This window comes from Temnothorax nylanderi, unplaced genomic scaffold (assembly GCF_030848795.1).
Source record: "Temnothorax nylanderi isolate EJ_2023f unplaced genomic scaffold, tnyl_v1.0 TNYL_tig0425_pilon, whole genome shotgun sequence".
Taxonomy (NCBI): Eukaryota; Metazoa; Arthropoda; class Insecta; order Hymenoptera; family Formicidae; genus Temnothorax; species Temnothorax nylanderi.
The window spans coordinates 48,090-59,034 of NW_027249487.1; the positions used below are offsets into that span (position 1 = coordinate 48,090).

General features: G+C 34.0%; 1 pseudogene; it reads left to right on the plus strand.

The window, feature by feature from the left end:
• Nucleotides 1-1,802: 1,802 nt before the first annotated feature.
• LOC139782569 (kielin/chordin-like protein) lies at nt 1,803-8,340 on the plus strand (annotated as a pseudogene).
• The last annotated feature ends 2,605 nt before the right edge of the window (nt 8,341-10,945 follow it).

The following is a 10,945-nucleotide window of genomic DNA, read 5'->3' on the forward strand; positions in this document are numbered from 1 at the left end:
TATTTATTCTCATAATTTCCGAAAGTCAAAATTTCATTTAAACCGTAATATTTCCAGAAATATTAGTTGCCCGGTATAACATAAATAATGCATTTTGTAGGTAATTTAATTCTCTTTCACTTTCATTGTATGCATTTTTTACTTTCGGACAGCCAGAACTGAGATATTTTGAAAAAACGCTCGAAGAAACAGCTTTTTCCTCATTTGGCCGATGCTTCAAAAAAATCTATCTCGGGAACTAATGGTCGTACGAAGTTCTACAAAGAACCAAATTGCGAGGAATTTTATCAGCTACATTTTCGCTCTGAATGTTCTTTCCAGTGAAACTAATAATTTCCGAGTTATTCGCAAAAAACCCATTTTTGTACTCTTTTTTTCAAGATGGCGCAGCCGGCTCACGCTCTATGTATGGGGACTTTTAGTGTGTTTAAAAGAACACTAAAATGAACCTGTATACCAATTTCCAGCTCGCCGGCAATTTTTTCATCCAAAAATCTTAATTTGACTGGGCTATATGAAGAAGCAAAAATTATTGTGCAAAATAACTGTATAGATAATTTGTTACGAATTAATCGTTGCGAAATCACTATTACAATTTTATAAGCCAATAACGGACAAAGACGCGGCTACATACGAATGAATGCTCACTGTTTCTTAGAATTTTTCGTCCTTAGACATTGGAAATGTTATTATTACTGAACAAACTTCATAACCATCATTCACGGTTTGTCCAAATATATAAGGTAATATTATTATTACCACTAAAAGAAGATTCGTCCGTTGAATGGAAGTCATCGTGACGTACAGGCAAATTTCGGAAGTAGATTTGTATTTCCTGCTAGTTAAAACTTTGCGAATTCTTATATTATATTCTTAATCAGAGCTAGATAGCTCGAGTGAAAACTGTCATATAAGTAACAATAACATTTCTAATGTCTAAGAAACAATGAGTATTTGTTCGTACGACACGCGTTTTTCCCCTAACGTTGAAAATGGGATGTAATCTAAGAATAATAATAATATTAATAATTAATATTAATAATAATAATATTAACATTGTAAGTTATACAAGAAAAGTGACAAGATTATAGGAACAGAAACAAATTAGAAATAATACGTAAAGATATTACTTTTGCGATATAGATGATATTTGATTGAAAATGCAGAAAAATAATATAAAAAAATGTTTAAAGTTAAGGTAAATAATTGGTCACTATGCAACTATATTTTTTCTCAACTGTTTATTGAATTTTACGTGAGTAATTTCACTCTTATCCAAAATAAAGATAAATATAGGGGGACTTCTTATATTGCTACCAAATTTTTCTTCATCTCTACGCGAGCTTACGCGTACTCTCTCTCTCTCTCTCTCTCTCTCTCTCTCTCTCTCTCTCTCTCTCTCTCTCTCTCTCTCTCTCTCTCTCTCTCTCTCTCTCTCTCTCTCTCTCTCTCTCTCTCTCTCTCTCTCTCTCTCTCTCTCTCTCTCTCTCTCTCTCTCTCTCTCTCTCTCTCTCTCTCTCTCTCCCCCTCCCTCCCTCCCTCCCTCCCTCCCTCCCTCCCTCCCTCTCTCCCTCCCTCTCTCTCTCTCTCTCTCTCTCTCTCTCTCTCTCTCTCTCTCTCTCTCTTATTCATTTTCATTCTCCTCCAGCTAGCACGCATGTTCCGCCTTCTAGATATTCTCTAACTCCTTTTCTCGCGTGTGTTTCAATTCACTCTCGTATGCACATACTTACTCCTATTTCCCCTCTTCCAATACTCTGCATCTGCGTCATTCATATATTCACCGTCTTTCTCGTGTCTACTTCCAAACCATGGTCACTGGTCAAGGTATAAATGACGCAACGCTGACGCAAGTCGCGAAAGTTTTTACACTGCTCGAACATGATACGTCGTGGCTCTCGTTCCCTCATTCAGATATACGCCTATTTGGCGTTCATCACTGTCACAGTCGCGGTTGATCAAGGTGAGTCGCAAATGATGGAGAAGACGACGCGTACGGAAAACGTGCGATAAATTGTTGTAAAAAGAGTTATTCGAATATTTGATTTCATTTGCGTAATCTTACAGTAAGGTAATAATTGAGTCATTTATTATTTTTTATCAAATATTCCAATATATAATCTCGGGTTACAGTGCCAGTTATATAAATAATAAATTCACGGCAAAATCGCGAAAAGAATATACAAGTGTCGAAGCAATTAAATGTTTTAAGTAACTGCTAAATTCTCTAGCAATGTATTGCATTTATAAGACATATTTGTTACAACGCCAAAAAATTTTTATGTATAACAATAAATGCTTTATAATAAATCATGCTTAAGGCTCCTGGGTACTCGTCGCGGCCATGTTGGAATGTGACGTCAGAAGCGAGAAATGACACGTTGAAAATTCTTGCGTAGTATTTCCAAATAAAAAGATATTTGCTTAAAATAACACTACAGATCACTTCAGCACACTTCGAAAATACTCCGAGTTGAGGTTAAGTCTACCGCTTTCCCTTGACAGTTAATAAACAGCCGTAAAACGAATGTGATACGATGCAGGCTTGTGCGCAGGCGCATGACTAGATTTCGTATTACATTCATTTTACGGCTGTTTATTAACTGTCAAGGGAAAGGGGTAGACTTAACTTCAACTCGGAGTATTTTCAAAGTGTGCTGAAGTGATCTGTAGTGTTATTTTAAGCAAATATCTTTTTATTTGGAAATACTACGCAAGAATTCTCAACGTATCAATTCTCAACATTTCTCGCTTCTGACGTCACATCTCATGAGATGTCGGGAAAGAGCCCAGGAGCCTTAATATCATTTTATTAACTAATTTGCCAACTAAAAGCATGTTTTTACCAAGTGTAATAAAATTTAAGAGATATTAGATAACGATACGATATGCATTTTTTAGAAATTTTTTAAAATTAATTTACGTCCATTTCTACCGATTAACTTTAATCTCGGCCTTACTTTTTATCCTCTTTTAGTTTTAAAAATTAGAAAAAGATGAAAAGTAAATTAAACCAAGATTAAAGTTAATCTATATATGGTAGAAAAGGACATTAGTATAATATTGTATGAACTTTGACATTTTGACTTCGTGAATAATCCTATATCTCACTCCAAATTCTGTTAAGCCCATATCACACTACGAATTGAAATTGAGAATGGATTGAATTTTAATCAATCACAATGAAGAAAACTAATCTCAAATTTAATGAACTTTATTCTGTTTGGTCAGATTTCAATCCAATCTCAATTCTAATCCGTAATCTGAGACGGGCTTTACACGAATAACGACGCAACTCTATAAGCACTCACAACAGAACGATTCTCTTATCCGACTAGTAAACATCCATTTTTATCATAGTCACTAACATATCGCATTAAATTATTTAAATTCTTTGTTTTTGCAAAGAGGAATGTGATAAAACAAAATGTCCGGGTCCACTGGCGTATTACAAGGTTCTCGGTTGTATCCCGGTGTTTAAGAAAGAGGGCGATTGTTGCGCGATAAAATACAACTGTGATCATCTAAAAGAGAGATCCACTACCAAGTGTTATGTCAATGGTAAAGAGTACGAGATCGGAGAGGTACTCAAAGAGGAAGATGCGAATCCTTGTGACATTGGTTGCACCTGCCTCCCAGGACATGATAAAATGTAAGTAATTAAAAACTTTTACATCAATTTTTTATTGTTGTTTTTTTTAATATTTTAATAATTAAATTCCACTTATTAAAACTACGTAATTGCTTTCATATAGTGCCATGTTTAATTGTGCGGTAGTTGATTGTTTCCAAGAACAAGCGAAACCAGAAGTTGCTATAGAAAGCAATCCCCGTACGATTGTTGTCCCGGAGAGGAAGTTTGTCGTAAGCATAATCTAATTAAGAGTTATAAATTTTCTACATATATTCGCGATAAATTGATAACACTGGTTTTCATACACCTAAATACTATATTAAGTTCGCTTCGTTATATCTTAATTATGTTCTTTTTCAATGGGAGAATTATTATAATTAAAAATATAAATTTTTAATAATTTTACATTTTTACGATATACCCTTCTTAGCTAATATATTTATCGAACTTTGTTATAACCAGAAAGCTACAATAAAATTGCTTTAGTATAATTAAATTTCATGTTCAACAATAGCAATCCATCTGCCGACAAAAAAAGACATTTCTATCCTAAAATATATATGTACATTTAAATAAAGTCATATACGTCTTGTAGCTGAAAATTCTGAAGACAGAGCTATCTGTAATGTAAACGGAAAGAAATTTAGAGATGGAGAATACTTCAATGTTGAGAGTGAGCCAGATTTAACCCGTGTATGCCAGCCGGGCTATGAAGGTAAAGATAAAATCCTAGGTACTTTTATGTTATTATGAATTTTTCAGTGCTAGATACTTTGGTACATGTATGTAATATACATGCTAATGAATGATTTTAATGTTATTATCAACACTCATATTTTTATATACAGTGCACAAAATTTGTATGACAAATATAAACGAATTGTCAATTTTCAATTAAATACGTTATAGGGGAGACCGGGGCAAACTCGACACGATTTTTTCAAAAGCCATTTTCAACAATTAATTAAAATTTTCAAGCAAATTCAATGGTAACATTAAAGAATGTTCCTTCAGGTACAAAATTGCTTAAGAAAGTTTAGCTGTACGTTGCTTTGTTTTGCCCCCAGGAAGGGAAAAGTGACGCAAAGACAAATTTTCAAATTGAAAAATGCCGGGTTAAACTCGACACTTTGCCTGATCGACACAATTTAATTTGGAACTTATTTTTTTATTGTCTGAAAATAAAAATATCTTGTTTATCATGTACTTAGAAAGTACAAAAATTCGGAATAAAGTAAAACAATTATTGGAAACAATAAGAACAAAAATTGTTGAACTTTCAATTATCTTCATTTAAACTCATGTTTGAAATACTTTGAAAAACAATTAATGCAGGTAAACTCGCGATCGGACGTGCGCACACATTTGTCATGAGCTATACGGATGACAAGCATCGCTTGTTATTGAAAACCGATGAAACGGCGTGGTGTCGACTTTGCCTCAAACGTCGTTCTTCACTTTTGTCACTCCAAAAACATAAAAATGTTGAAAAAATACAAAAAAGATTATCGGATTCGTATAAAGCATCAAATTTTCCATTAAAATTATTGTTTATAGGTTGATAAGAGTAAAAGTCGATGAAAGAGTAGAAATTTTCGAGAGATCAGAAAAATTACTTTTTACCATCGAAAATGCTTATGTCGCGCTAGAAATTATACTATAACTTAGAATGTCACCAAATTCCATTGACAACACTGGCACATAAAGACGCATTTACAGTAGGAAAGGCAACTTTCAACGATAGATTTAAATTGGCAAAAAACCTAGTGTCAAGTTTGCCCCGGTCTTCTCTATTATGGACACTTACATCGATGTATTGATGAATAATTATTTATTGGCTTATTTATCGACAAATAAACCAGTAAATCAAATAATTCAACACTTGTATATCATAAATATATAGATATATTGCATTTGTCATAATAATAATAATTAAATCGAATAAGAGATAAAAGATATTTACTTCGCCTGAAATTAATAAACAATTAAGGATTCTAATCGACTCGACTGGCTATCATCGTCATGACAATACATTGCGTCTTGATAATCTGACGATAATCTGATTAAAATCAATGGTCGTATTGTTATGACGACGATAGTCAGTCAATTAGAATCCTTAATTGTTTAATAACAATTAAGCTAAATTCATATTTATCTATTTTTCAGTAATGTGTGAACACTAACAATTCTGTGATATAAATTCCTAATTTAGAACAATATGTATAATCTATGTTTACGTCCATAAAAAATTTTACGGTTTAAGGGAAAAACGTCGAACCTTTCTGCATGAAGCCTAAACATCCGTATTGCAGTCCCGATTTTCGTGATGTAAGCGACATTTTTAATAACTGCGCTCCGGTTTATTATTCCACTCAATCGCTGCAGACTGGTTGCAGCGTATTTTCGAGATGTCGTAAGTTCGCGAGTTGCAATTTTGCGTGCTACGCACACACACACACACACACACACACACACACACACACACACACACACACCACACACACACACACACACACACACACACACACACACACACACACACACACACACACACACACACACACACACACACACACACACACACACACACACACACACACACACACACACACACACACACACACACACACACACACACACACACACACACACACACACACACACACACACACACACACACACACACACACACACACACACACACACACACACACACACACACACACACACACACACACACACACACACACACACACACACACACACACACACACACACACACACACACACACACACACACACACACACACACACACACACACACACACACACACACACACACACACACACACACACACACACACACACACACACACACACACACACACACACACACACACACACACACACACACACACACACACACACACACACACACACACACACACCACACACACACACACACACACACACACACACACACACACACACACACACACACACACACACACACACACACACACACACACACACACACACACACACACACACACACACACACACACACACACACACACACACACACACACACACACACACACACACACACACACACACACACACACACACACACACACACACACATATATATATATATATATGTGTGTCAATGTTATCTAAGCAATAACGATTATCGGGTTCTTTTAGAAAACAACAACGACACTGTTATTCACAACGAGAACAACTCTAAGTCTGCCGACAAAAATCCCATGGTACGTTTTATATTTAACATTATAGAGATATAATGGTTTTTGAACGATCCAAGATAATTAATACTCTTGAGAATTTGATCTGGTCTTTTATTAATTTTATTAATTATTGACTCATAGAAAAAAATGTAAAGATATATTTTATACAAGCTAATTTGCTTATTGAACTAAAACATAAATGATGCATCGACACACATTTGAACATTCAAGCGATGCTAATTGACTGTGCTTTCGCGGAGAAAAAAGATTTGCAAAATATATTAGTAAATCTATTCGTTAGTATAGTGACAACTAACATTTTTTGCTGCGAGAGCTAATTAATTTAGCAATAGTAGCAAAACCTTTTGTTGCAATAGCAAAAAGTTTGTTGCTATTGCTAAATTAATTAGCTCTCGCAGCAAAAAAATGTTAGTTACTATAGTAGCAAATTCATTTTCTCCATGTTGAATAGCATGAAATGAGAGGTATTTGCGAGAAATGTTGCATACAAGAAGCGAGAAACGCGCAAATCAATTTCTATTGCAATTCTATGAAATGATAATAATTTATTTAGCCATCGTTATCCCCAGTATAGGAAATTATGTTGGCGCGTCAGTTAACACGTCACATCCGTAGCGCGTTTGATGTTCGTTCGTTAAAAATAATTTTATTTTATTTATTTATCTATTTTTTTTAAATTCTTTTTTGATATTTCGGTTTTGGAATTTGTTAGTTAGATTTATGCAATAATAAAATACTCGAAGGGGTAGAGGAAAGTGCCCTATTATGAGATAGGATCCTAATATGAGATGGCGGGGTTTTTTCATGGTGGGATCAACAGATAGGGCCTATATAGGGCCTTTTAGCTTAACATATCTCATATTAGGATCCTGTCTCATAATAGGGCACTTTCCTCTATATAATATCTTAAAGTTAATTTTATCGCGTAAAGCAAACACTCAGGTCAGAACTCGACCCGTTCAGTCATTATTGAGGTCTCAAAATCTCGGGTACTCGCAACTCGTCCGTTCGTGTAAAGGGCGGTCTGGCGCTGCGCGCGTACTTAGCACGAGACACTACCGTGTCTCTTGATGTCTTATTAAGACTTGTTCTTTTTAGATGAGGACATTTGTCATTTCGGCAATATGACCATGCACCGCGGCGATGAGTTGAATCAAGCTACAGATTATAATTCTGTGTGCGTTAAATGCGTTTGCGAAGTACCTCCTTTACCCACTTGTCAGCGTTTGCCGGATAAAGAATGCGATGTCACAAATTATCCGCCTTTCCATCAAACATTTTAAAATCAGTGATAATGTGATTACTTCCGTTGTACGAATCAGGATTTCAACTTCTCTACATATCCAGCAAACATTTTGGTTGTGGGATGTTGCCAAAAAGGAAACAAATGCCAACGGAACGATAATGTCAAAACCAGAGCATACTGTGTCCTCAATTGGTCTCTCCAGAGTCATACCAGAGCAAATCTGACAACAGCAATACACACAAAGGTTGTTGCATATTGACGGAAATGTGTACTAACAGAATTGACAATAACAAATATGTTTCCCATTTGCGGCCTTTCGGCAAACATAATTTGTTGCCTACATTTGCAATTGCAGAAAATGTTATAGGGGTATATGTATATGAAATATTCTAATGTAATATATATTTCTGTACTGTTGACAATAAAAGCATATTTTTATATATTGCATGTTGAAAAAAAATGGATTACAAATCTTCTACATATTCCTTGCAATTATAGTTATAGATAATATTAAAGATTAAAAAAAACGTAGTATTTTTTAAATGATCTTCATTATTAATAAATAAATGATAAATAAATGCATAAAGTTTTTAATTATAATTATTTGATTACTCAATTCTGCTTGATAAACTGTAACGTGACGAATGTTTTGCTCATCTAAAAATCTATTATATCTTCGACCTCTTTTACGTTAACCTCTTTATCAGTCTCGTGTTATGCATCGATAAAAAGTTGCTAAATGATATTGTATGACAGAATGACTACATTTGAATATAATACATTAAGTATTATCTCTAATTGTACTTCTATATTTCATCGACATATAAATTTATAATTACATATTTATTTGATGGGTTCTGCAAAGTCTGTCTGCAAAGATAAATATTGTTAGAACATGATATTGTGCTATCTCTTTTGATACTGATGCAACGTTTTGTTTATCAGAATTATTCAACCGGTGATTTTCAAGATCATATAATATTATGATTATCACAAATATGCTTCCGCTTACGGGGCGCACTGACGCTGTAATAATCATATTAGGCAAACCAATCCTTGTTCTGGACATTGTCTGCTTACTAATGTGCATAAACTGGCAGCAGTCATTCGCACGTTTCGCCAAATGTTACCTAATTCTCATTTAAACTCTTAAGTGATTTTACCGTTGACACTTCGCAAATTATTGTCGGCTTACAGACTTGCTTGAGCGTTTCGCGTTAGCTCGCAATATGTCGCAATTTGCGATTGAGAAGTCCGCGCTTTGCAACTCACACGAAGAAATAAATCATATGTATAAACTCTTCACAAAAATTAGAGGAACAGTTAATTTTTCTTAAAAAATAGGCAAAATTCAAGGTGTCTGTGAAGTTGGCATATCATTTTCCAGCAGATCAAAAATAAAAGGGAGTTCTTGTCGCATGCAATCGAGTTCTATAGTTCCTGATACTTTTTAGTAATAGTTCTGGTGATTTTACCCAAAAAACACCCAGTAAACAATTTGTCAGCAAATTGTAACCAAATTGACACCAAATACGCGCAAAACTTGTCGACAAATTCGGTGCGATCTGTGTCTGCAATACGCTTGTGTTTTGCTAGCAAAGCTTGTGTACATGACTTGACACCAAATTGACGCCAAATATCGAGCAAAACAGGGCAGCAAAAGTTCAACGGCAAATTTGCGCCATATTGTGAACAAGGCTTGCCAACAAAAGCTCGACAGCAAATTTGTGCCAAATTGCGAGCAAACCTTGACGAAAGAACTTGACGCCAAATTGACACCAAATACCGAGCAAATCTTGATGACACAGCTTGACGCCAAATTGCAGCAAGCCTTGTTACGTAGCCATTAATAAATACTAAAATATTTTTTTTTAGGAAAAATTAAAAACATTAAATTATAAAAAAGCATATAATTTGTTATTGATTTACAATAAATTATTTTATACATATGTTACATACGTTAAAAGAAATCTTTATATTTATAAAACATTATAAGACATTTATAAAATCTAACGGTGGCAATAAAATAATTAATTATATATTAATTACAGTAAATGTTATACAATGTGAATTTACTGACATATGCAAACATTTAACTTTGTCAACAGCACATACAATATTTGTAAACACTCGAGAATCTTATATAATGCCTGGAACACATACTCCGTGCGCAGATAATGCATTGGCCGGTATAAGAAGGATTTATAGAATCTTACTGAAAACACGAGTATAATTTCTATGAAAATGCATCTAAAACAATATTCTTATAAGCCTAATACTACTAACTTTCCTTTCTTTAATCATACAATAATAACTACCGTGCATATTTAAACAACTAGTTCAAACTTGAAACACGATTTATTATTTGCAAGAATGCAAAATTGAAATAAACAAATGTTCACAATGTGCATAGTTCGTCGATTACGATGGAATAATGCAGTACTGTTGTCAGAAAGAAATAACAAAAGAATAATATACATCATTTAGGTGCAAGCAACCGAAGTGAATTTTGTAGTGTTTGATGTAATAGAAATTAATATACAGCAGAAAAAAACTGTTCAAACAAAACTTTTAAACCGTTCAAACAAAACTTTTAAACTATTCAAACAAAACTTTAAACTTTTACAGATAAAAAAATACACGATATTTCATCAACAGTTCCAAGATTATTTTGAGAAATATTTTAATCAAAGAAAGAATATGTAAAATTTTTAATATTGCAAGAATATAATAGTTATAAAACTAAAGCATTTCCCTTGTATTTTAAATTGTTTTAAATTGTTTCTATTTCAAACT